Source organism: Haemorhous mexicanus, chromosome W (genome assembly GCF_027477595.1).
Source record: "Haemorhous mexicanus isolate bHaeMex1 chromosome W, bHaeMex1.pri, whole genome shotgun sequence".
In the NCBI taxonomy this organism is placed as follows: domain Eukaryota; kingdom Metazoa; phylum Chordata; class Aves; order Passeriformes; family Fringillidae; genus Haemorhous; species Haemorhous mexicanus.
In genome coordinates, this window is record NC_082380.1 from 1,856,755 (window position 1) to 1,884,027 (window position 27,273).

Here is a 27,273-nt window from a genome sequence, read left to right on the forward strand (position 1 = left end):
CATAGGCTTTTGGAGAATGCACATTCCTGAGTACAGTCAGATCGTGAGCCCTCTTTACCTGGTCACCCGCAAGAAGAACAAGTTCCACTGGGGCCCTGAGCAACAACAAGCTTTTGCCCAGATCAAGCAGGAAATTGCCCATGCAGTTGCCCTTGGTCCGGTCAGGACAGGACCAGATGTGAAGAACATGCTCTACTCTGCAGCTGGGAACCATGGCTTGTCCTGGAGCCTTTGGCAGAAGGTGCCTGGGGAGACTCGGGGTCGGCCCCTAGGATTTTGGAGTCGAAGCTACAGAGACTCTGAAGACAACTATACTCCAACTGAGAAAGAAATCTTGGCTGCCTATGAAGGAGTCCAAGCTGCCTCAGAGGCGATTGGCATGGAAGCACAACTCCTCCTGGCACCCTGACTGCCGGTGCTGGGGTGGATGTTCAAAGGCAAGGTTCCTTCCACTCACCATGCCACTGATACTACATGGAGCAAGTGGATTGCCCTTATCACTCAGCGCGCCCGTACAGGTCAACTGAATCGCCCTGGGATTTTGGAGGTAATTACAAATTGGCCCGAAGGTGAGAATTTTGGTGTCACAGATGAAGAACCAGAACCAGTGACACGGGCTGAAGAGGCTCCTCCATATAACCAGCTGCCACCAGAGGAAACGCTACGCTACGCTCTTTTCACGGACGGTTCCTGTTGCATCGTAGGGATGAACCGGAAATGGAAAGAAGCCGTATGGAGCCCCACATGACAGGTCACTCAAGCTACTGAAGGAGAAGATGGATCGAGCCAACTCGCTGAACTCAAAGCTGTTCAGCTGGCCCTGGACATTTCTGAGAGAGAGAAATGGCCAAGGCTATACCTTTACACTGATTCATGGATGGTAGCTAATGCTCTGTGGGGATAGCTGGAGAGGTGGAGAAAGGCCAATTGGCAGCTTAGGGGAAAACCAATTTGGGCTGCTGATGAGTGGAAAGACATCGCTGCTAGGGTAGGGAAGCTACATGTGAAGGTCCACAAGGTAGATGCCCATGTCCCCAAGAGCAGAGCTAATGAGGAACACCAACACAATGAGCAGGTAGACCGGGCTGCAAAGATAGAGGTGTCAAAGATAGACCTAGATTGGGAACACAAGGGAGAGTTATTCCTAGCTCGGTGGGCCCATGATGCCTCAGGACATCAGGGCAGGGATACCACCTATAAGTGGGCATGAGATCGAGGGGTGGATCTAACCATGGACAGTATTTCTCAGGTTATCCATGACTGTGAGACGTGTGCTGCCATCAAGCAAGCCAAGCGAGTGAAGCCTCTATGGTATGGTGGGTGGTGGTCCAAGTACAAGTATGGGGAGTCCTGGCAGATCGACTACATCACACTGCCCCAGACACGCCAAGGCATGCGCTATGTGCTGTCAATGGTAGAAGCCACCATGGGATGGGTGGAAACCTACACTGTGTCTCATGCCACTGCCTGTAACACCATCCTAGGCCTTGAAAAGCAGGTCCTTTGGAAGCATGGTACGCCTGAGAGGATTGAGTCAGACAATGGGACTCATTTCAAGAACAGCCTTATCAACACCTGGGCTAGGGAACATGGCATTGAGTGGGTGTACCATATCCCCTACCACACACCAGCTGCAGGGAAAGTAGAGAGGTACAATGGACTATTAAAAACCCAGCTGAAAGCCTTGGGTGGGGGATCCTTCAAAAATCGGGAGCAGCATTTAGCAAAGGCTACCTGGTTAGTTAACAGCCGAGGTTCCTCTAACCTAGCAGGTCCTGCCCAGTCGGAGTTCCTGAATATAACAGATGAAGATAAAGTCCCAGTGGTACATGTCAGAGGTCTCTTAGGGAGGACGGTGTGGATCAATTCTGGCTCGAGTGCAGACAAACCCATTCGTGGGGTTGTCTTTGCTCAGGGACCAGGTTGCACATGGTGGGTAATGCAGAGAGATGGAACAACACCATGTGTACCTCAGGGAGATCTGATTGTGGGGTGAGAAGGATATGCAAATATCGTTTGCTATGTTATTGCCATTGTCTGTACACTAAACCGTATAGACATGAGATAGGAGGAAATTGTTTGACGATATGGGGCTAAGAGGTGGAATGTCCTAGGGTGACGTTAGGATGCTGTTATCCCCATTAGTGTGTGTGTAATTTATGCTGGATATTATGTTCTGTGCCTTTAAGACTGGCAGAGTGAGAGTTTTGTTTTGGGCCTCTTATCAGCCACTCGGCGAGACATACAGACAGCACCAGGACTTAGTGTTGCTTTTTTGCTTTTTGCCCGGCATTTGCTTTCGCTCTTGCTTCTGCTTTGCTTGCTCTTGCTTTTTTCGACCCTTTCTCATTAGTTAATTTAGCTAAACAGTCCAAATTCCTTTCTGGACTGTTCCTCCCCCCCCCCCCCCCCCCTCGCCGTTTGGACCTGCCGAACCCGCTCCGGACTGGGATTTGGAACACTGAGAGAGAGTTTACACCGTGTGGCTGCAGCAGTTGCCACAGCGCCAGAGGGACTGATAACAGCGACCACCCCCAGGAGAGACTTTCTGAATTTGTCATCTTTTTCAGAGCAGTGAAAGAGTGGTGTCATCCGGTATTGTTCATTTTGTGTGCTGGGGGGTGCTGTGCTTGTCAAATAAACAGGTTCTTTCCACTTCTCTCCGAGGAATTCTTCCTGAACTGGTTGGGGGGAGGGGCTGTGTGGGTTTGTTTTTTGGAGAAGCCCTTTTTGGGGATTCTCTCCCAAATTTGCCCTAAACCAGGAAATCCCACTACAATCCTAGTCACTCCCAGTATGGTACCAGCTGCCCCCGGTGTGGTTCCAGACACTCCCAGTACGAACCCAGCATGGTTCCAGTTGTCCCCTCCTGTATGATCCTAGTTTCCCCAGTTGTGTTCCCAGTACCCCCAACATAGCTCCAGCATCTTCTATTTGCTCCCAGTGTGTCTTCAGTTGGCTCCCAACATGGTCCCAGTAGCTCACTGTGCATCCCAGTACCCAGTGGGGGTCAGTCAAGGATTACAACTGTCCATGAAATCCATTGGGAGAAGCAGATTGGGGCGTTAGTGAACCCATGGTGGCCCAGGTAGGCTTTGGGGTCTCTTGAGGGCATTGCCTCACAGACCTCCCAGTTTACCCCCAGTTTTCACAGTGGGCCACCACACTCCTCATTTGACCCCATCAAGCCTCCCAGTTGCCCCTAGTTATCCACCCAGGCCAGATGTTGAACAGGACTGTGGCATTGTTCGCAGGGGTCCCAGGATGAGGGAAGAGACAAGAAAGTTGACTCCATGTTTCAGAAAGCTTAATTTATTATTTTATGATAGATAATATATTAAAACTATACTAAAAGAATAGAAGAAAGGATTTCATCAGAAGGCTAAGCTAAGAATAGAAAAGGAATGAATAACAAAGGCTTGTCTCTGACCGAGACAGTCTGCGCAGGTGATCTGTGATTGGCCGTTAATGCCAAACAACTAGATAAGACCAATCACAGATTCCCCCTGTTGCATTCCACAGCAGCAGATAAGAATTGTTTACAGTTTGTTCCTGAGGCCTCTCAGCTTCTCAGGCGGGAAAAATCCTAAGGAAAGGATTTTTCATTAAACATGTCGGTGACATCGCCCTGCGGCTCTGTCTGCACCACCGTGGCTTTTGTCCCGGCCACGCCATAGTGGACATCATGAACGCTGTGTACAACAGCTGGCACAAGGTGTGTGTGGTGAGCTGCAGGTACCCGCACAGCGAGTGGTGCTCACTGGAGATCCAGATGGCCAGCTTTTTCCTCTTCAATGAGCTGTGTGATGTCCTTGTCCTCATCTTCCTCGAGGACATCCCTGAGGCCGAGCTCTCTGCCTTCCACTGCATGCACCGTGTGCTGATGTGGCGCATACACCTGTGCTGGCCCTCGGAGCCCCCTGCACGGCCCCTCTTCTGGGCAAAGCTCAGGTGTGCCCTGAGTGGGGGGGAGGAGGAGGAGGACAGGGATGGGGGGGGCAGGGAGGAAGGGTGCCCTGGCACATCCGGGACCCACGGGGAAGTTCTCCCTCAGGAAAGCAACTTTCTGACCCAGAATCACCATTTTTTATCTGGGGAAGGTGTCCTGTGGAGTGGGGGTGATGGCAGCAAGGAGGAAGAGGAGAATGAGGAGAGGAAGACAGGGGGCAGGGAGGGAGGCTGCCCTGACAGGACTGGGACCACTGTGGAGGTTCCCCCTCAGAAAAGCAGTTTTCTGCCCCAAAATCACCAGCTTTTCTCTTGGGAATGTGCTCTGCACAGTGGGGACGAAGGTAACAAGAAGGAGGAAGAGGAGGAGGAGGAGAAGGTGGGGGAGGAGGAGAAAGGTTGCCGGGAGAGAGAGCAGCTGCTCTAGAGCAACCTCAGCCTGGTGTAATGGGGATCCCCAAGGACATTTCCAATCAAAACAAATGTGGTTTTGTCCCAAAAGCCCTGGTTATCCTCTGAGAAATGTGAAGTTGGGACGACGGTAATGAGGAAAAGGGGAAGGAGGAGGAGGAAAAGAGGGGGGCAAGAATGGACCTCAATGTTCAGATGCAGCAAATGCTACATCACTCAGTTCCTTTTCCCAGCACGTGGGAGCTTCAGTTCTTGCACATCTGGGTCTTCCTGGGCACACGCTGCCGCAGCTCAATCGGCTGCTTCTGCCCATAGTGGCACTCCCAGGGCTGGGAAATTCCAGCAGTCTACGGGAGGCACCCACCAATCCATCCTGCCACACACCGGCCTGACCCCCAACTCAGCAGCTCCAGAGCCCTGGGCAGGTCTCTGCCTTGCTCCCACCTGATCCTCACCAGCAGGATGTACCTGGCTTGGCTGGCGAACCAGAGCATGCTGCAAGTGTCTGGGCCGGCCGGCGCCGTGGGGTCATGGCCGCGATCACAGGGTTGTGCTGCCCAGGTGTGAGAAACAACTGTTCACTTTGAAAATTTAGAAAGGTTCATTAAACCTTGACAAAAATACAACAAAAGGACTGCCTAAGGAAAAATTTGCAGTGCTGGGAACTGCCCTTGTGGATACCACGTGGCTGGTTTATCTTCAAGATGGATACTCAGTCTTTTATACCCCTGGGAGTTGCATCAGCCAACCCTGGCTCCTCCCCAAATCTGTCAGTCAGCTCTTCTTTGCCATTTATTGGTGGAGACTGCTTTCTTGTAACTTGATTGGAGATCAGATGCTGCCATGCTGCACCCCGTAAGCAACAAGCTTTTCCATTCCCAACTGCCCCAGGTAAGGGGCACATGTGCATGCCTTCTTTCTACCTGGCCTAGACAACCCAGGCTGTCTAATGGCAACAATACAGAGGGGGGGGGGAAAGGGAACTATGGGGAGAACAGAGGACATCTAAACTACAGTAGCATAACTGTACATCACTAAAGCTTTTTCTTAATATTCACACAATAGTTATCCCTTAATTATGAGAGCCAATCATCTCATTATCCATCTATAACACAGGGAAGTCCTTCTGCAAGCGCATCAGCTGCTGTTCCAGAGCAGGATGTGGCTTGGCCTGCTCTGTCCCAAGAGACCAAAGCTCCACTCAGCTCTCGGCCCTGGGGCACTGGGGGATGTCCCTCCCAAGCCCAACCCAGGACAGCCAGAGTCCAGCAGTGCCAGGCCAGGAACAGCCTTCCCTTACCTACGGCCAGCAGACGAATGACACTGTTGAGGGCCAGCAGTGAGCAATTGATGCTGGTCCCTCCCACAACCCCTCTCCCCAGTCCTTGGTGACCCAGGCTCACTCCAAGCCCTCTGGGTCAGTCAGGCTCACCTTGGCCACATGCAGATTCCCAGCAAAGCCAACAGCAGGGTCAGTCCCACTGCTTCACCTGGATCTGCGAGGACAGAGATGGCTGAAGCTATGGCTCCACATGCCCCTGGGGAGGTTGGTTGGAGCAAGTAGCACCAGCTAGACCAGGGCTCCGTGTTTCCCATGGAATGGGTCAGTGGATCAAACTGGAAGATGGGGCAGGAATAGGAGAGGAACCTGTCATGCTGTGCGGATGAGCCAAACACCTGGAGATGACACAAGGAGCAAAGCCAGTGAAAGGATCTGGCAGGAAGGGACAGAGTTATGGAAAAGAATCAGCAACTCCCATGTTTAGTGGTGGAGGATGGTACAGCTGGTCAGGTTTCCAAGGCCCTGGAAAAGCATCCAGACACCTGGATTACTCCTGATATAAATTTTCAATAGTCAATCCAAATTTTATTTCTATATCTTTTATTTTAAAGAAAGCAAGCAAGCAGCACTGGGTGGCCGGGGAGTCACTGCTCCACTCACGGCACACACCACTTACAAATACGGTAAAGTATATATACTGGGGTTTTTTTAAGCCTACAAAGCATTTTCCAATGTGCTTGGTTAGTACAAATCAGCAAATATCAATAAGCTGAAATCAGCAATTTCATAATCTTTCCAGGTGGTTGTTGGCTTCCTGTCCTTCTTGTGGTCATCTGGAGGGAGGGCCCTTCACCGGTGTCTGCTACATGATTTTGTTAAGCTTTTTATTATACATAAGCATTTAGTCGCGTTGCACAACTTCCTCTATTTTATTCTAAGCATCAGTCGTCTTGCTACCTCATCTCTTTACTTTACCATACTTTCCCTATTTCGATGCTTTATTTGGCTATAGACAATTTCACAACTCTTCTTTGTATCTATCCCAAGGAATGCATCCATTTTCGACACAGCAGATAGAAGCATTTGCTGATTCCATTGCCGACTGACACGAATCACAAAAACATTTTTCACACTCCCCTGCAAGTAGCAATGGATGAGGCACTAGGTACAGCCTGATGTGATAGCCAGAGCCTCCATCTGCCCAGGCAAGTGTAACAGCCCTGGAAATTCAGGGAAATACATGGCTGGAATTGAAATCCACTGGCAAGTTTGCACCAAGAAACTGGGGAGCACTTTGACAGAGTCCTGGAGTGTGTAATTCCCAACTCAGTGCTGAGTGGGACAACCCTGGGATGTTATCTCAGCAGCTTCCTAGCTTCATTTCCAGCACTGATTGGACCAATACCACAGCCAGCAGCACTCACCTGGAGGATGGCATGGGAGTGGGAGAAGGTGCTGTTGGCCTTGGTGTGATGCTGGGCTGGTTTCTATTGCCCTTGGCCAACATCTCTAGGATCTGCTCTGGTCATGTAGGCTGGGAGAGAACGGGCACAGAGATCAGCACCCCCAATGCGGCATCCAGACACCACAACATGAGCGGCCCGAGGCATTTGGGCTGAGGCATCCTGCAGCTCTGCAGGCTCTGCGACAACCTGGAGTCACATCTGCTGCCAGCCAGGAGCTGTGCAGTTGGCATCCTGGGATCTTCACACCCATTGTGTCCCCAGGACAGGAGAGAGGAGTGGAGGGGGAGAGGAGGGAAGGGGAGCTTCCTGCAGCAGCTCCTGTGCCAGGGGTCACTCCCAGGCTGGGCTGGGATGAGACAAAGCTTATTACCCTCCCTGCTTCCCTTTAGGGCAATTTTTCTCCCTGTTTCTTCCTCTTCAATGCAGCACAGACAAAAGGACTTGATTTGCGGAAGCAAAAAAACTCCATAACTTTTGTGAAAGTTGTAAAGCCAATATGTTTATTACAGCGCTGGACACATGTGGGAATCGTTCCCCTAAAATGATATGCCTGCCTCTGGGAACTCCAGATCCTTTTTTATCTCCCTCTCAAATACATATGCATGCAATTTCACAATAGGTTCATACATATTCAGTCTAGTGATTGCTTGACATTTGCCGCTAATTTTTCTTTATCAGAAAGAATTCCTGGGTCAGGTTGACCCTGCTTTCTATAGCAGCCTCTGTCTGTTTCAGAGTTCAAGGGTTCAAGAGTTACATGCTAACAGTGGTAGAAGGCACGATTGGATGGCTAGAGACCCATCCCTATGCATTACGCCACTTCCTGGAGCACCATGTTGACCCTTGAAAAACCCCTTGAAAAACAAGCCCTGTGGCAAAATAGGAGCATTGAAAGAATTGACTCAAACAACAGGACTTATTTCAAAAACAGCCTCATGAACACCTGGGCCAGAGAGTACAGGGCTGAGTGGGTGTACCACATTTCCTGTCATGCACCAGCCTCAGGAAAGCTGAATGGTACAATGAACTGTTAAAAACCACCTTGAAAGCAAGTGGTGGTGGGACCTTCAAACATTAGGATCTTCATTTAGCAAAGGCCACCTGGTCAGTGAACACCTACCAGGCTCTACCCAATTGAGCTGGCCCTGCCCAAACAAAACATCCACGTACTGGAGAAGGGGATAAAATTCCTGTGGCGCATATGAGAAATGGGTTAGGGAAAACTGTTAGGATCAGTCCTGCCTTAAACAGAGGCAAATCCATCCATGGGATTGTCTTTGCTCAAGGACCTTGGAGCATTTTGTGGGTATTGCAGGAAGATTTGACTTTGGGTGAGAATAGTCTGATGTTGAATTGTATAATATTGGGTGCTGAATGACACTGCCACTGTGTGCCATAAGTCCCATAGCCAATGAGGATGGATGGCTCCAGATACACCAGTCATGAGCTCCTGATGCTGCAACCAGCCAACAGCACCACAGCCCTCTAGCCCTGGGAGACATCTAGGATGGACAGAATCACAGTCATGGACTAAATGAACTCAGCAGACATTTTAGAGGCCCTGCCATTCACAATGGAAATGATACCTGTGCTTGTGTATATTTTTAATATATATATGTGTATGTATTTAGTGCGAAGGTATAGGATCTGGGCATGAGTAGATGGTATAGAAAGAGGAGTAGATACTGTCCTGGCTTTGGATAGGGCTTTAATGTTTTTTATGTCACCTCACCTTTTTGTCAGAGGTGGGGGAAAAGGACTCTGTCTGGCCTCTAAGAAGAATGGCATGGCTTCTGGATGAAAAACATGATGGAATTTTCTGCCACTGTTCATTGTCTCAGGGTCCACATTGAGCACTTTTGCATGTGAGTTACCCTTTTTGGTATACTTTTCTTATTAATATTGTTGCTGTTACTATTTGTTTTCTTATCTTATTGCTGTATGCATTAAATATTTCCTATCTCAACCTGTGATTTTCACATTTTGTGCCTCCAATTCTCAACTCCATCCTGCTGGAGCGGAAAGGGGGAGGCAAAGGGGGGAGCAAGCAAGCAGTATCTGGTTTGGGAGAGTCTTGGTGGTGGCACTGAATTGGGGAGTACCATTCCTAAACCATGACAGTTGCGAAGCAATCTGGAATTCCACGGCCTAAGCCAACAGCAGCAGATCCTAGTGCAGGTTTCCACCATGAGCAGAGGAAACAGTGTCTGCAAATAAAGAGCATCAAACACAGAAAGTTTCAAAATATACCCAAAAACATTATTAAAGCCAAACAAGGTTAGATGTTGGTGACAAAAAATTTATGAAAGAGAGAGAGAGAGAGAGAGAGAGAAAGAAAGAAAGAAAGAAAGAAAGAAAGAAAGAAAGGAAGGAAGGAAGGAAGGAAGGAAGGAAGGAAGGAAGGAAGGAAGGAAGAAAGAAAGAAAGAAAGAAAGAAAGAAAGAAAGAAAGAAAGAAAGAAAGAGAAAGAAAGAAAGAAAGAAAGTGCGGGGGGGGGGGGAATGAATAGACAAGGGTTAGGTAGAAGCATATCACCCCTTCTGGGGATCCCAATGAGTCTCATTGCTCCACTCCATCTGATCTTCTGGGTGGTGAGGGGTCATGCCGCACCACACCACCACGCCACACCGAGAAATATAGAGTCCAATGGATAAATATACCTTTTGGGCAGGTGGGAATGCCTACATGCCTCCCTTGCAGGGGCCCAGTTTGACACTGTCCATTGCAACACTGTGGATCTGTTGCATCATGCTGCAGTGCTCTGGTGCAGGGTCTGGGGCCTTTTGGGGCAGGGGGGGCCTTTGATGTTCCATGACACCTCTCTGTCCTTCCTGTAGATGCAGCCTCTCCTGGGGTAAAGGGGCCCCACAACTGAACTCCTCTGCACAGCAGAGAATGGGCGTTAACTGCCTCTCACCAGAAGCTTTTCCATCACACACCCAAAACCTCTCTCCCTCCCATCCTTTGGTGTGAGGGTCTGTTGGAGTCTGGCAGCTGATAGCCCTGGGGCTGCGGTCTCCACTCAGAAGGTATTAGGCTTGTGCTCTGTGAATGTCCTCAGCCTTGAGTTGTTACTTTCTCTTATCTTTATCAGCGAGCAGTGTAGGCCCTCAATCAGGGCCCCATTCAGGATGTGGTAGTCTTCTCTGCAGCTTTTGTAAAACAGTTTTACTATAATAGGCAAAAGCTCTTCATGAAGATGTTTAAGTCATAAACAATAATGTTTCAGTTTCCAACACACAGCAGTCCAGGATCAGAACTGGGGCAAGACTTGGTCTAAATATTTTTGGGGCCAAGAAAAAATTTAGGAGTGGGTCCATTGTCAATGCTGTGCTAACTGACCCTCGGAATGAGACCGCAAGTGGTTGCCATGGAAACAAGAACTGCTACAGGCCTCAGCGCATGCCCACGGCAACCACTTTTAGCAATGGATCTCCATGGAGCTGCTCCAGGACTGGTGTCAGCCATGGGTCCTGGTGATGGGCCTGGAGTGACAGGATGCGGGAGAATGGCTCCCCCCTGATAGAGAGCAGGTTTAGATCAGCTTCTAGAAAAAAAATCTTCCTTGTGAGGGTAGTGACATCCTAGCCCAGGTTGCCCAAAGAAGCTGTGGCTGCCCCATCACTGGAAGTGTCCAAGGCCAGTTTGGACAGGGCTTGCAGCAACCTCGTCTAGTGGAATGTGTCCCTGGCCATGGCAGGAGGGTTGGAAGTAGAAGCTCTTTAAGGTCCCTTCCAACTCACACCATTCTCGGATTCTATGATTCCATCAGTGGTGGGTGATGTGGTAGTTGGGAGTGTCTTGGGCAGAGCAACCACAAAATGAAAGTTTTCCACTGTGGGGGTAGAAAGGACGGGGCAGCAGAACTGCCCTCTTGGACTGCTGGAGGGCACATTTTGTCCTTTTTAGGAGATCCATTGGCAGAGTCCATTGGGAGTCAGTCCTGAAGGGAAAAGGAATCCAGTAAATCTGGAGATTCTTTAAAAAGGAAATTTTAAAGCTCCAGGATCTGTGGCCATGTGCCATAAGACAAGCCAGTGTGGGAAAATGACTGGCCTGGGTAAAGAGAGAACATAGGCAGGAACTCAGGGCAAAAAAGAGCATGCGTCACCTCTGGAGGGAGAGGCAGAAAACTTAGGGGATTACGAGGATGTTGTGAGGTGATATAGCAAGAAAATTAGAAGGGCCAAAGCCAAACTGGGGCTTAATTTGGCCAGTGTGAATAAAGTTGAGAAGAAAAGTTTCTATAAATCCCTTGGCAGCAAAAGGAGGGCTCGTGAAAGTCTCCATCCTTTGCTGGGTGCAGAGGGCAGCACCGTGTCAGGGAGGAGGAAAAGGCTCAGTCTTTAATACCAAACCCAGTTGTCCTGAGAATGCTCAGCTCCCAGGGCTGGAAGTTGTTGATGACAAGGAGCTGAGTGAAGCCCCTGAATCCACTGACTGGAGGAAACAGTCAGTGACATGCTCTGCCAATGAGACACACACACAAGTCCCCGGGCACAAATGAGATGCGCCTGAGGGAGCTGGAGAAAGAGCTGGTCAAGCCTATTTCACTCATTTCTCAGCAGCTCTGGTAAACTGAAGGAGTTCTTGTTGACTTGTAATCAGCAAATGCGATGCCCTTCTATGAGAAGGATTGGAAGGAAGATTCAGGGAGCTCCAGGCCTGTCTGAGACATGGGGTTAGGAATTAGAGGGGTGTCCTGGGTTGATAAGGAAGTGAGTTTTTTGGTAGTTTGTGGTCAAACCAATCAGTGCTGAGATTTGAATACTGGCACCTGGCGTGGCCACTGAGGATATGGATACGCTTCTGAGAACACAGGGGGTTAAAAGCAGAGTACTCCCAGGGGAACTTTCTCTTGGTTCCAGTCTGTGAAAGAGGTCGGATCTCCCCTGCCCAGCCACAGGCTTGGGTGGGGGAGGGGAAGCCATGCGGCCGGGGTGAGGTAGGCCGGAGCCTTGGACAGAGAAGGGAGGTGAAGGCCCCTGCAGGATTGAAGGATGGAGGAACACTGAGAGGCATCGGGCAGCCCGCTCCCCTTACCCACCCCCTCCCCCCACCGGGAGAAAGAGAGAGAGAGCCTGTGCCTGTGCTTGTGCCACCTTGAAATTTGATATCATGTGCTGGCAGCACGGCTGGCTGAGAAGGAGAAGGGGGGGTGCGGTGAGAAGGTGCCTGGCAGGGCAGCCGTGGGAGTTCTGGGCAGGCAGAGCCCGAGATTTTAACTCTTTTCTTGGATGATGGAAACCTTACAAATACTGATTCTCCTGGATCTGAATGAGAAGAGAGAGATAAAATGGAAGGAAGTGGGCAAGTGTGGTGAAGGTTTGAGCAAGTGAAAGATGTCAGAAGAGTTGAGAAGAATCCTAGGTGGGAGGAGATGATGGAGTGGCCTTTGGCTGGACTTTTCTTGTATAGCCATGGACAGAACCATTTTTTTCCTGTAACACAGACTGCATTTGGGGGGAGGCAATGGCTTGGAGCCAAGAGAGTGCAGTGATGTTATGTGAAGGAGTGGCATGAACAGAGATGACGGATAAGGAGTGTGGTGGTGCCCTCAATCTTCAGTGAAGAAGAAGATCTCTGTTTTCGAGACCCCTCAGCCCCAGGGGGTGAATTTGGGAGGGGGACTGGTGTCCCGAAAGGGAGAGACTGTTGCTTTTTTGGAACTGAGCAAAGCATCCTTAAAAGGAGAACCCTAGAAGCAGCTCTGGTCCATGTGCAGTGGTGTGAGCACTGTACATGAAAAGAAGATGTCACAATGACAAATGTTCTCCGGGCTGTGCCACGTGTGACATGGAAACACAAGAAGTTTCAGCTGTGTTTCCTGGGGAAGCCTATGGTACAAGAGGGACTCCTCTCTTCTTGATGAATTGAGAGTTGATTATCTGAAGGGTGGTGATGAACTGAAAGTCGATTATCTGAGGGGTGGTAACTGGATTGAGAACCTAAGGTTCTATTTTGTGTGGTGGTGGAAACTGGGGGGAGGAGGAAGAATGTTTTTGGAAGGTTTTCATTCTGAGTTCTGTGTGTTCCTTTTTTCATATTGTAAGTTAATAAAGTTCTTTCCTTTATTCCTAAGCTGGAGCCTGCTTTGCTCTATTTCTGGTCACATCTCACAGCAGACATTAAGGAGAATATATTTTCATGGGGGCACTGGCATTGCTCCAGCGTCAAACCATGACAAGGGGTATTGATTAGAAATAGATATTTAGATGATATATATTGCTTAATATTTGCTGCATTTTACTGTGCTAACTGCCTGTAAAGGGAAGACAGGGTGTACGTGTGAGAGCAATACGAAAGAATGCAAGGATGTGTGATGAGGGAAGGATGATGTTCATCAAACAGGACAAAGTTACAAGGTTACCATGATAGCAAGGTTCCTTCGATCCCCGAACCAGATTAAACCAGTCTCATGGTTTGGACTGTGACCAAAAAATAAGTAAGCATGCGCAAGATGACAGGGTGAGAAGGTCAACTTTGATAAAGACCACTTACTTCATCTGCCTGCAACCCTCAAGGACCCCCAAGACGGCCACCAGAGACAAGTACGCAGGTGCAAGAGACTGATAAGCTAATTAGCATACAAAGTGGGACAAGGTGGAGCCAGGAAATGAATATGCATAAATGTATTGCAAAACCTAATGTATATGTAACATTTTTGAGGATAAAAAAGAACACTGAGAGTGAGTAGATGTGCATGCCTTTGCGGAAGTATCACGCATGCGCTCGGCTGAAAAAAATGCATACCTACTTTATAACTCAATTTGTCTTTTAGAGTTTTAGAGTCTTTCCGCGTATCATGTCAGCCTGACCTCTGTACTGGGGAAGGCCATGGAGCAGATCATCCTGAGTGCTATCCTACAGCATGTGCAGGACAACTAGGGGATCAGGCCCAGACAGTGTACATTTGGGAAAGGCAGGTCCTTCTGTGACAGAATGACCCACTAAGTAGATGAGGGAAGGGTGGTGGATGTATATTTATAGACATCAGTAAAGCCTTTGACACTGGAGAAGCTGGCTCCTCATGGGTTGGACAGGGGAACTTTGCTAGATGAAAAACTGGCTGATACCCAAGCCCAGAGAGTGGTGGGGAATGGAACTAAATCCAGCTGGGGCCAGTGTAGCAGGACATGTTCCATGCCCCAAGAGCTTTGCTAATTGGTGAAATATCCCCACGTTTTGTGATGAAGTCCCATGGCTACAAGCATATTCTCACCTGACTCCGTGAACAAGCTCTTTCTCAATTTCTGCGATGAGGTACACTGCGCACAACATCCCGGTCCTCTGCAGCTTCATTCTGTGATCTGCACAGAACTGAAGCTCAGCAAAGGCATTCAGCTTTGCCGCTTTTCAGCATCTGTGCTACACGAATGCACTGTGACATCCCTCCGGATCTTTTGTCCTTGCAAGGCTGTAATGTGCACGCTGGTACTTCAAGTTAAGAAGGAGTGGGCAGAGAGCACTGCGATCTGACAGTGGTTTGCAGGTTGCATAGGAAAGAGAACTGCCCCTTGAATGTGGTGCAAATACAAATTTCCACCAGTTTCGGGAGTACACTCCAGTCAAGCTTGTTGTCCTGGCACATTTTCTCTCTGTGAAATGTTTTCCGGTATGATTCAGACGACAGGAGATGCAGAATACGGGGCCATGTAGTGCTGAGAATGTAAATGCCTGGCCCGAGTGTCTTTTGGCAGAAACAGTGTGCTAGAGCCCTTCGCTGCCACCACAGTGATCTGAGCGAGAAATAGATGCCTATTCCCCTCTGGGAGAGTAAAAGCAGGACAGGTTGCAAGAGTCGAAGAACAAAGCCACAGAGCACCAGGCTGGTGGCTGCAGCGTACCGGCTGTAAAAGGAGTGTGGCTGTTACTGGCCTACCAACCGAACTCATGGTGGCAGTCATAAGGATTAAAGTTCAGCGAGAGCTACTTGTGCTGCTACCTATGCCTCTTCCAACCCCTCCGTGGAAACAACTGTGCCTATCTTTAGGTTCCGAGATCCAGAGAACACATTGGTAGATGCAGCAGAGAAGGGAAGGACAGAGTGCACTGGTGAGTTTGATGTGGCTTACGTGGGGCACACAGAAGGTGCAGCCCAAGGCTCGCTTTTACTTCTAGAGCCTTTTTCTATGTGAACAGCTGCTGGAAGTTTGCAACAAAGATGTTGTCTTGGTTTGGATAAGACAGGTGCCTGCTAAAGAAGGCAGGAGCTTCCCCTGAAATGGAGAATGCAAACCCTCCCCACCCCTCCAAATTGCTATGAATTTTAAATTAAGGGGCTCTCAGGCAACAAAAAAAAAAACGGGAGCAGGAAATAACAGTTCTTTAATAGGGAAGGGGGGAAAAAAACATAAAATGATAAAATAAAAACAATGCAGTACACTAAAATGACAGAGTCAGAACTCAACCTGACACCCTGTTGGTCAGGGTGCTGGCAGCAGTCCAGTTGGAAAAGTGGCTGCAGTCCTCCTGAGGTGTCAGGTGTGGTTCTGTTGGAGCAGGGGGTCCTGTAGAGAAAGGGTGATTCTTCCTCCGCAGATCCGTGGAAGTAGAAGCAGCTGCTGTTCCTCTGGTGAATCCAGTGGAGAAGCTGTGCTGGTGTGTCAGAATCTCCTGATTATATCTGGATAGCAATGCTCGGCTCCTCCCTCTGGGCGGAGCATCTCACAATGGGATGTTACAGTTCTTATCAGCCATGCAGTGACATTCAATAGCCTCTTATCACGGGATGCCCCCTGCTGAGGGAGGAGTGATTGTGATCTCTCAGGGAGAGAGATAAGGGGAAATTGCCCACTTAACACCTAGACAACGGCCATACAGATGGTAATAGAATACATCCTGCCTTGCAATCCAGAACAGATGTGAGAGTGAAAAAAGTGATGGCAGGTCTGTCTGGGAAAGAAGATAGAGAGCATTGTGCGCAATTTAAAAGCTGTTAAGAAAAGGAGGTACATTGAGAACATCTTCTGTCTTGACACTTCCATCTGCATGATCTCTAGCTGCTTGGACGTGGTGACAATGAAAGAATGTGAAAATACTTGCGCTGCGAATGTCAGTTTGCACAGGAAAGAGGGTAGGTTGGCAAATGCCTTCTGTCCTGGCACGTCTGTCACTCAGAACTGCAGCTGAAAATGATTCGCTGTAATGATAGTTGTGGTAGTCTGCTATTTTACAGTTTGTTCTTCTGTAATATACCTTGTTATAAGTTTGTAATCGTTCGTTCTTTGTATCCCATTTGGCTTCCCTGATGGTTCAGTCCTGAGTTGTTTACCCCAAGATTTTCCCGCCAAGTGTATGTCAATCCCTCTGTCAGTCTCCTTGTACCTCCCTTGTTCCCTTGTCTTACCCTTGTCTGTCAAAGATAGCACACCCTTTTTGCTCTGGAATGTTCCCTGTCCTTCATCCCTTCCTCAAAGTAAGATTGGATTGTATGATTTGCTCCTTCCCCTTGTTGGCTTCTATTGGAAAGCCCTTACCGTGCACCCCTGCCCTAATGCCTTCCTATTGGTGAAAAGTTGTATCCTCCCCTTATGCCCCCCCTTCCTTAAAAGCAGTTCTTTTGCCCTCAGCTGGCATCACTTGTCCCTGACTCCCCCGGGGAAATAAACTTCCTTGGAACTCAAACAAGTGATCCCTCCCTATTCCTTTGCCTTGGTTCTTCGTACTGTGCTGCTGCTGTGCCACCCACACCACAACTGACAGTTGCAGGAATCTGTGAGCCCCTGTACGCACCACCACCCGGGAGAGTCTCCGCACAGATCCAGGGGCGGCCCATCTTGAGACTGCGTCGGTCTTGGGGAGGGAGCAGATGGAAAACGTCTCCCTGTGACCGCAGCAACGCAGTGTCAGATAGTCTCTGCCACTTTGAGAGAATGTGCTGATGATATATATATATATATATACATATACATATATATGTATGTATATATATATATATATATATATATATGTGTATATATATATATATATATATATAGTTGAGAAAGAACGTGTGAATCGCTAGTGTGTTTCATTTAGTTTAGCGACTGCAAAGGGACTATAATGGCCAGCACTGCCTTTTTGTTGTAGAACTTTTTCTTTGAGAGCAGCTGCTGGACGTTTTGAAGCAGTTTGGGATCTGCAAGAGTTAGAGTGCAAGATAGCACATAGATCTTGAGGGAAAGTGCATACCTCTAGGGAGCTGGATGCAGTTCAATGGGTGTGAGTTACATGTTGAGCAGCTGATGGCACAGAAAACATTCTAAAAGGAAGAAGCCGTGCTGCAATTGCCTTTTATTTTGAATCTTATAAACTGAATAGCTGACAATGAAATGATTCCTCTTCCTTCTCCGCTACATGCAGGATCACATTCTTTCAGTGCCCAAGAGCCAGGATCCACAGCAGAGCTCTTGCCCCCACACTGCTCCCACATGAACGGGGCTGGGCTAGAGAAGCGTCTGTCCTTTTCCTGTGCACTGTCAGCGCTCATCAAAATAACCACACGATGGCGCGGTCGACTCACAAAAGAAGAACACGCACTGAGCCCAGCTCGAAACCACCCGCAGGACACAGCCAAGTCAGAAACGTCCCTGCTCTCAAACCAGCCGTGTCAGGACAAAAAGACTTCGCCGATCTTCCCCTTCCAAGTGGATACTCTTCTTTGCACCACACTCAAAGGCCAACACCAACTCCTCTGCCCTAACAAACTTTTTCACTCTCGTTGAGTACGGTAGCAAACTTGAAAACATCTGCCAAAAACAGAGCTCGCAAAACTGTCGGTGGAGAAAGCTCTTTGCTGCCTACAATTTCAATTGTACCCATCAAACTACAAACACATATCCTGCTATCGCCACTTTCCTTCTCAGCTCTAGGTACCACTGTAAGCCTTCAATCCCACAGAGTCAGGATCAAAATGGAATGGCACCAGGGACTGCTCACACACTAAAGCTACAAGGGACAAAAACTTGTCCTGCAGAGGCTTGGCCTCTGCATTCCCACTGACAGTTCAACAACTCTAACCCAGAGAACTGTCTATTGGGAAAAGCCTTTAAATTCACTGAGACCACCCAAAGTGCCCATCCAAACTTGCTTTCTTTGCCAATGAGAGGAACTAGAAGCCCATCTCAAAAGAAATGGCCTCTCCTCCTCCAAAATCTAAACATCCAGGGCCTGATCCTATACAAAGGAGTCAGAACACTGGTATTGGGCGTTACCTGTGTGGGGCACTAGATCTGCTGCACACCAAGACCCAGCGTAGCTGCTTACCTTGTCCAAAAGAAGTGTGCTGGCAGAATTTCAAGAAGGCTGCCTCAAGGAAGTGGAAAACACGTGCCAAATGGATTCTTTAAGGAGGGAGACTGCTTTCCGAAGATGGATACCGACTCCATGATTGTACGAATTGAGTCAGTGCTTCCAAACCAAATATGCCAGGATAGAAAGTTGCTACCGCCCTTAAACGACACAACACAGCTTCTTATCTGCACCTTCAACACTGGGGCTGAGTTCTTTCCTTCCCATGAGAATGCATTGCTGTTCTCTTTCAGGACCTTACCAAGCAAAAGTTGCATACCACATCCTGTACTATGTCCAACAATGGCTCCTACACAGAAGGGGCCAGGACAGAAATGCCTTGCTGGACTATACCTCCCCATGGTACCTTATCAGCTGCCCTACCCTGCCATGACAGACCGCTCTGTCTAGCCTTGATCTTGAATGGACCATCTCTAATCTGTACCTAAGACACTTGGGTTATCTGCTTTCCTTTGTATGCAAAAGAACTGTCCTTCTAGTCCTGAAGCCTAAGGGTGAAACATGAATTTTGTGTCCAAAATTCAAGACATGTAAGGATAGATGTCAGAACAAAGCTGCCAGGACAGATAAGTGTGCTTGCACGTGACCTCCTCCAGGCTTCCTCTCAAATGCTCCTGAAAAACTGGAGCCTTGAGAAAAAAAAAAAAAAAAAAAAAAAAGCCAGTGAAAGCCTGGAGAGTCCTAGGAGAAGCAGGCAGGGCAATGCAAGTTGAAGAAATTCCACAAAAAGAGAGGTGTTAAATTCCAGGTGGGGAACAGGTGAGCAAGGTAATGCAAGGCAAGGAAAGGGCTCAGGGGCAAGGCAAGACAAGTGGTGGCTTTGCAAGGCAACACAAAGGAGAGGGAGGCAAGACAATGAGAGTCCTAGAAGGAGAAGGAAATGAAAGATTGTATCTGGACAAAGGGGAAGGAAAAGAAGGATAGGTGAGCAAGTCAATGCAAGGCACTGGGTTGGTATGAAGGGCAAGGGAAGGACACGCATGGGTCAGGAAGGCAAAGGAAAGGAATGGTCAGGAATGACAAGGAAATGCAAGGTTGGGTAGGAAAGGCAAGGCAATGTACGGGAGGGCTAGACAACATAATGGGTGTCTTAAGAGGAAATGTCCATGCATGGCAAGGCCAAGAGAAAAGTGGCAGAAGTGGCAGAGAAGTCATGGTGGGGGATAGGTGACTGCAGCTAAGAAAAAAAGAAAGTGCATAGCTCTCATGTGTGTGGGTGTGCGTGTGTGTATGCGTGTGTGAAGCTTACAGAACGTAAAGCCAAGAAAGCAGTCTCTTGATTGTGGAGTGAACGGATGTTTTCAAACATAAGCAGCAAGGTCCAAGCAACCTTTTCATCCTGGCACATCTGTGTGTGTGAGACATAGGCAGAAACTTCTCCGTTTAGATTCAGACTGCAAGCAGCACACATAATGTGATGGTGCGAATAGCTGAGCAGGAAAGCACATAACATCAGCATGTTTCAACAGAAGCAGTTTGTGCGAGAAGGAGATGGACATGTGGGACTCCAGCAATATGACAATACACTCAGCTGAGAAGCAAAGTGCAATGCCTTGGTGCGTGCTCTGAAAATAAAAGGCTGCAAGGAAAAGGCAAGGGGGCACGTCAGTGAAAGATTTCTGTCCTGGCACACTGAGCTGTTTGAAGTTGAACTGCTGTTCGGTTTCACTAAGGACTCGGTGACACTGAGAGGATGTGCTTGTCCATGTAGCTGAGAAGGAAAGTGAGAATCACTGGTATGTCTGGCAGACTTTGTAGGCTGCAAGGGGATGGTGAAGGCCAGGCCTGGCTTTTGGCTGTGGCACTTGTTGCAAGGAAGAAGCTGCTGGATGTTTTAAGCTTTTTGGGATCTGCAAGAGTGAAAGACTACGCTGGTACCTCATTAAACTAATGATTGCTGATCATCTGGCTGAATCTATGATATAAACCAGAACTGAGATTTTCCCCCATTTACCCCAGTTTTATCACCTTTTCATCAAGCAGCCTGAGCCTTTTTTGAGGATACTGACAAATGCCTTGCCTTGAAAGCTTGAAGTGTCTCAGTTCATCTGCTAAGAAACATGGAAAATAGCTCAAGTCAATTTCAGAATTGCCCTGAGCAGAGGTCGTGTTTAATTACCTGAAATTACCATTGCGAATATTTGCAAGAATCACCATTTTATTATGCAAGCATTTGAAATATGGTAGCAGCTTCATTATATTGTAATTGCAGTCCTTGGAAGTTTTGCAATTTACTGAAACAGGAAACAGATCAAACACAAGAAGCTTATTAATCCAAGCTCACTGGCCACCGTGCAAATAGCACCTGATTAATTCAAGGTACCATTGTAACATACAGAATGGCTCTGTGCAGGAAAATGGAAGTGTCCTTCTTCACGGGGGCAGAAAACCTTTCTACCACATGAACTCTGGGAGTAATCCATCATGCCTCAGTGTGCTGAAGCTGGTCAGAGAGTTACACGATGGGTCTCTGTGCCCATGGCACTCTCAGGGCTCAAGGCCCCACATAAACTCCCCACCTTACAGACATGCAAGTAAAGCCCACCGAAAATTCCGTTCTCCAGACAGTTCACTGAAACCACCTCGGAGTTCCCAGCATCATGCTGGGCAATTCTGTCCACAGATAGCCTTGGTGTTAATGAATCCAGAACAAAGTTGCATTTTTCTAGTCTTTAGCTCTAATAAGGTATTTTCTGTAACATGACAAGAATAAATTTGTTTAGACAATGATAAATAACCGAGGGGATAACGTACATTTTGCTGCTGTCTTCTTTTGCCGCTACGTTTTGCTTGCTTTGCTACCACTTTCTTACAAAGAAATGCTAGCGAAATACCTCATCAAGTCTTGCTTTGAAGACAGACTGCCAGAAAGGTAAAGAAACTTCGAACCTTTACAAGACCCTTGTACCATGTGTCTTGGTCAATTTGTATGCAGATCCTTTCTTCCAGCGGGACTTTTTTCCTCCGTTAGCACACATTGAACTGAATCCAGTACAAAAGCAGTGAATATAGGAACTGTTCTCTTTTAATTTGTATGGTGAAAAAAAATGCATATCAAATAAAAGCATTTTAGAGCAGCAGGAGGATTTTCTATGTAGGTAGCAAATCATAAAAAGATGCATATTTATAGGTTGGTTCCTTTTAAAATTTACAAGAATTATAGACAAAACCTATAGTTTAGTAAACTGCAAATCTAAATCACAGTATCTAGAAAGCTGACATGAAAAAGAGCAAGAGGAAGAAAACCAAAAAGAAAACCAAAAAGAAAACCAAAAAGAAAACCAAAAAGAAAACCAAAGGAAGCCAGAAATGAGGCACAACCTCTCCTCCTTGTCTGCTTACTACAGTACCTTAGAAGTACCTTCGAGTGTCCTAACAGTCATGTAAGTAGAAAACTGTGCCAAGAACAATTGTGGAAAACCGTGGAAAACTGTGCTATCCGAACATAAACATTTGGTTTGCTTTCATGACGATTAAATCTGCATGCAATGCATAAGGCAAGGGTATGTTTTGTATATTCAAGAACAATTTAAAAATATTTTCAAACTGAAGGGACTATTTTTTATTTGTTTTTAATTACTTGGCTAAATATTGCCCACGTTAAAAACTGCAGACATATCGAGTTACCAAACGCAAAGGAGGGAAGCATTTTTTGTGCTAAAAAAGTAAAGTATTTTAGAGTCCTTTTGTTACTTGTTTAGAAGGTTAGACTATGCGTAAAATATACTAGCTGAGGACTTACAATTAATGAATTATTTGCTGTAAGTAGTTCAAATTACATTAGCTTTCAAAAAGAAAAGATAGTCTTATTCCATGTGCCAATTCTGAAGTAGATTAATAACCCTTAAGCACAATATGGATATGAAGAGGTATTTGACATAAAATGTTAAGCAACACTTATTGCTGGCCGGAGGTCTATGTACAGATCACGAATGGGACAGGACTGCTGAGGAACGTGTCTCAAGCTGTTTTGTTTTCTAGCATCAGCCTCATTGCATGGTTAGGACAATGGGAAGATGCCAGCAGTTTACATCCCAGGCAGCAGACAAAGAACTTAATGTTACAACTTACTTTAAAAGTTTTTTGACCAATCACACAAAGCAAAAGCATATTGACAGTAGTTCTATCCAACCACTATAAGCACACATACCTTCTGTTAAAACATTGCTTGCTTATTTCAAATACAATATCTGCTTGTAAGCCTTAAAACACAATGCACAGAGCTCCATTATTAAGCCTAGAACTTCCTAATATCTTGCTAGATATACTTTTCTGTAGCTTCAGGGGTTATTCTAGACAAGCGTCAATACACAGACCATTGTTCTATTTGTCCTTACATTTCTAGTTCTTATTTTTTTTTTTTCTGCTGGGAAATCTTATGGCTACTGCTTAGCTCTTGTTGCAGTGTGTTTTTATTTTGCAGGTTATTGTTTGATTTGTGCTTTGGTAGTCCTTTGGGGTTTTTTTCTCCCCCTGTTTTAGAGAGACACAGACCTGCCTTTGTTATTCAATTGAGCCAGGTGTCGGTTTATCTGTTGTTACTTAGCTACTTTCCTGCCAAGTTTCAAACCCCTTCCTCCCACATCCAGTTGTTAACCCCTCCTGTCCCGAGCAGTTTTCCTCCCTTGTATTCCCTGCCTTGTGTTCCACCCCCAGTTTTCCTGATTAGTTGAACATTGTATCCTCCCTTGAGACCTGCCCCCCTTTATAAGCTGTTGTTTGCCCCCAGTTTGTGGCCTGGGACCCTGGGACTCGGGGAGTGTAACATCAAATAAAGTAACCCAGTGCCACCCCAGGCCCATGCTGTGCCCTTTTGTTCCACGTTGCACCTCCACTGGTAGCTGGGATTTTGCAGAGCCCCGAAAGAGGGAGACTGTCGCCCCCCCACTGTCCCCATCTAGCCGGGACATGCGACAAGCTCTAATCGCAATTCTGCTGTCTTTCAGGCCTGCCTTTTGCAGCTTTCCCAAAACCCTCTGATTTTAAGGATTCCCACAAACACTGTTGATGGCAAAAGGCTTACCTGCTTCACACAAATACAGGAGATAAAATACTATTTTTACTCAAACATTGCTATTCAGAGCTTTCCTTGAAAAGTTTCAATGACAACCATGACAGTAAAATTCTGAGCAAGTGTGAGCTAAGTACCTTAAGCAAAGGGTAGCTCAAGCATGACTTGTATTTGATGTAAAAAAACGCCACTTGGCCTGCATTTGTCACATCTACTCCATTAAAAAGCTTACTCTGACTCAGATCCCTTTTCAGGGATGCTAACTCAAGCCGTGAAACTACATGAAAATTATGATTTAAAGAAGGATATATGAGAAAAATGGAATAATGGTTAATGTTCTTTTCCTTCCAACTGCTTTGTTTGTCCTTTTTCAAGTCCTTTCTGTTATCACCATGGTAGCACTGCAGCAAGTGTTCAGTTCTAAGCTGTCCATGTTGCCAGCTTCTGGACTACCTTCAGAAAACTTCCCACTGGTTTCATACAGAAATCACAAGCAGTAAAGATGACTAAGACTGCAAAAATCTTCTCATCTCCTTCTAGAGCAGGACCATGTCTTTGACCCACTCTTAACTAGACAACTTTCATCAGTCATGAGGGAGTCTCATATTCAAGAGCTAAGCAATGACAGCTGTAAATGACAAAAAGCACACTGAAATTCTCTTTGGACTCCAGCGCAGAGCAATGACGAAGCTTGAATTCACCTTCTTGGGAAGTTTTAAAATGCACATTAACTTTAGGACAGGAGCTAAGCCATTGTAACCTTTGTTGAGTATGTCTGCATAGACAGTCTCAGAGTTTCCATCACTGCAGAAGGAATGTCATTTAACCCACGTTATCATCACTAGTTGCTAAGCTGCAGGTACTGCAGAGTATCCGCAACATATTTTACAGGGTGGGCTTTTATGTGTAAACCCTGAGTAACATTTCAGAGAGAGGTATTTTGTGGGGGGGAAACCCCCCAACTCTTAAATATTTCAAATAATGGTTACATTTAAAAGTAAAAAAAAAAGATCGAAAACCTTTCATTTCTAGATGTATTACCAGCACAAACTGTACCAGAATTTATGATGCTTTTGATTATGACATCATAACTCTACCGTGGACGCTCTTGCTCTGGAATATTCCTTAAGAAACAAAGCTCTCGCTCGAAATAAAAAAATAACAGCCGAAATATTTGGCTTGATTTCAATATCTATGTACTAAAGGCCAAAAACTAATAATAGTAATAAGTGGACTGCCGCAGTGAGGGAGGCTCGGTGACACCTCAATGTGAGAATCAGCAAGCTTTGTTTATTGATTAGAGCATCAGACATTTAAGTACAACATGTAATAAGCTCATGCATATTCTGTAAGCTAAGCAGTCTATTGGTTATTCTTACTTCTTCATTCTTTACAACTTACATCTCCCTTTTCTCATGCTCTGCTCTCGGCTACATCATCTTGTTATCAGACTACAGCTATACCCAAGGCCACTGCGGCCTTGCAGGTGCAGGGCCTCAGATTAGCTGGGCTAGTACTTTTCTAATTCTCAGCTATCCAGAGCAGGTCTACGTGACCTTTGTCACGTAACCAATTCCCAACAGTGGACTAAAAGTTAAATCAATACAGCATAACATAAGTCAAAGATGTCTTGTGTCCTAATGTCCTCACAGAAGACTAAAAAAAAATTCTCTATTTTTTTGGGTTTGTTTTATCCCTTTAGATGAACCTTAGACTTATTCCCACAGTATGAGAATGTTTATGACAAGGTTGGATGACCTCATACAGCCTTCTATAAGTAAAGAAAGAGAAGCCATAAAAGAAAGGCAAAATTGTTAATTGAAGATGGAAAGAGGGAGGCAGACAAAGCAAAAAAAAAAAAAAAAAAAAAAAAGAAAAATAATAATTAAAACCCACACTGTTTTCTGTGAAAAGTAAAGGCACAGACAAGAAAGAACAACTGCAAAATTCTCACTAGAAAAGTGCAATTTATCCTGCTCAAGTATTTTGGGGTACATATCTTGCTGTTTTCTCATGCCAAAGAGCTTAACCATTGCAGGTGTCCCTGTCCCTTTCCTCTTTCTGCACCACAGCTAGAAAGATCGCTGTCATTGCTGAAAAGCTGCTATTCTCAGAGGTGCCCAGCTGAAAGTCCTATATCAACTGATTTGCTCTGTTACTTTAATATAGCATGACTTCAACCACTTACAGTTTCAGCACCTGAAGTTGCCCAGCCCTACAATTCTTTGCCCCTTGAATGGTTATGCTCCTTGGCAACTGGCATTTTTAAGTACGTGAAACTACGCAGAATTTGCACTTTTAGCTGATGCCAAAAGTCACAGAGGTAGATTAACTAGGGCATGCAAAGCAGGGGGGGGGGGGAATGAGAGCACAAGAAGAGAGTATGCAAGAAGACAGTACAATCTACTTTTTTTCTGCAACAGGGCTAACACCATAGAAATCAAAATTAACACAAATCCTCCTAGGATGTGTAATTCTTGCAAAAGACAAAGACTTCCTTTGGTGTTCAAAGGCCTGGAATATTTAGCTTTGGAATATCAACTCAGTTGCAAATGTAACTGCAGGAGGGAGCCACCATTCTTACAATTAACCTTTATATGTGTATAACTGTAGGAATGTGCCCCCTGTTGACAGGGTGACAAAATTATGCTTGGTCTCCTTAAAAAGGAAAAAAGCCCAGAAGTTTCTCTCCTCAATTAGGTAAAAAGACACCTCATAGGACCTTGGGGACTTCACCTCAAACTTAAGGATGGCCAATAGGACAGAAGCCAAAAAGTCCCACCTAAGCAATTTACTAGAAAAATAATAGAAGAAAAGGAAATAATCGCTTTTGTGAGGTGTTTTACCAAGAGCAAGAACCTCTTGCCCTGGTTCGGTTTTTCTCTGTAAAGAGCTTTGTTATTTTGCCTTTTAATAAAACTTTTCTGTTTCCAACACTGCCACAGAAGCCATTCTGCTGATTTTATGCCATCTGAGGAGGCTGAGCTATCTTGGGTGGGATATAGATCTCCAAGAGCTTATAAGACCTGGCTCGAGGAGACCCTCATATCATATAACCTTTAGTGGGCATCCATCTTTGTCACGCACATCAAATTTTATGAGAGAAGAGGCATTGTTGAACAGCTTCAGTGAAAAAAACTCTTAAATGTACTCTGAATGGAATCAGGATCCAAGGGAGCAAGTATTTCAAGAAAGCCTAAGATATTGCCTGTGGGAACTCAGCACATCACTCCTGATGTCCAGAGCTACCGAGAGAACCCTTGGGGGGCTCGGAGGTCTTGGAATGTTGCCAGAAGCACTTGGTGTCTTGATTTTGATCCTTCTAGGGATGTGCCACCTGTGTATGAGGAAATGAAACCTGTGAGAATCACTCGGGTGTGAATGGTGAAAGGAAGACATAATTATAGGGTGAAGCACAGATTTTGGGGTTTCGGTACAGGGGGGTTATGGAGAAAAGATAGAGGGATCAGGGTGTGTCGTAAGGTTCTTCTTTCTTCTTCTTGTCATCCATCTTCTGTGGTGATGTTGGCACTTGTGGATTGGTCTGTGGTGAAGGTACACTTGGTAATAAGGGTGATAGGTATTGGGAATGAAAGGTAAATATGATGTACGTAGTTTTTACTATAAAAAGACGCGACCGCCTCGTGGGCGGTCAGAGTGCCTTTGGCTGCCTCGCTGGTCGGATCCCGGTTGGGCAGAGAAAGAACTTTGTAGATAAGAAATAATGAACAATTCTGAAGAACCAAAAAGCTAGAGTCCAGACTCATCCTTTGAAGCCCAGCATGCAAAGAACCACCCTACGCGTGTGTGGGAGCAGAGACGGACAGCCGAACCCCATAATTGCCTGTGATGAGATCCCTTCT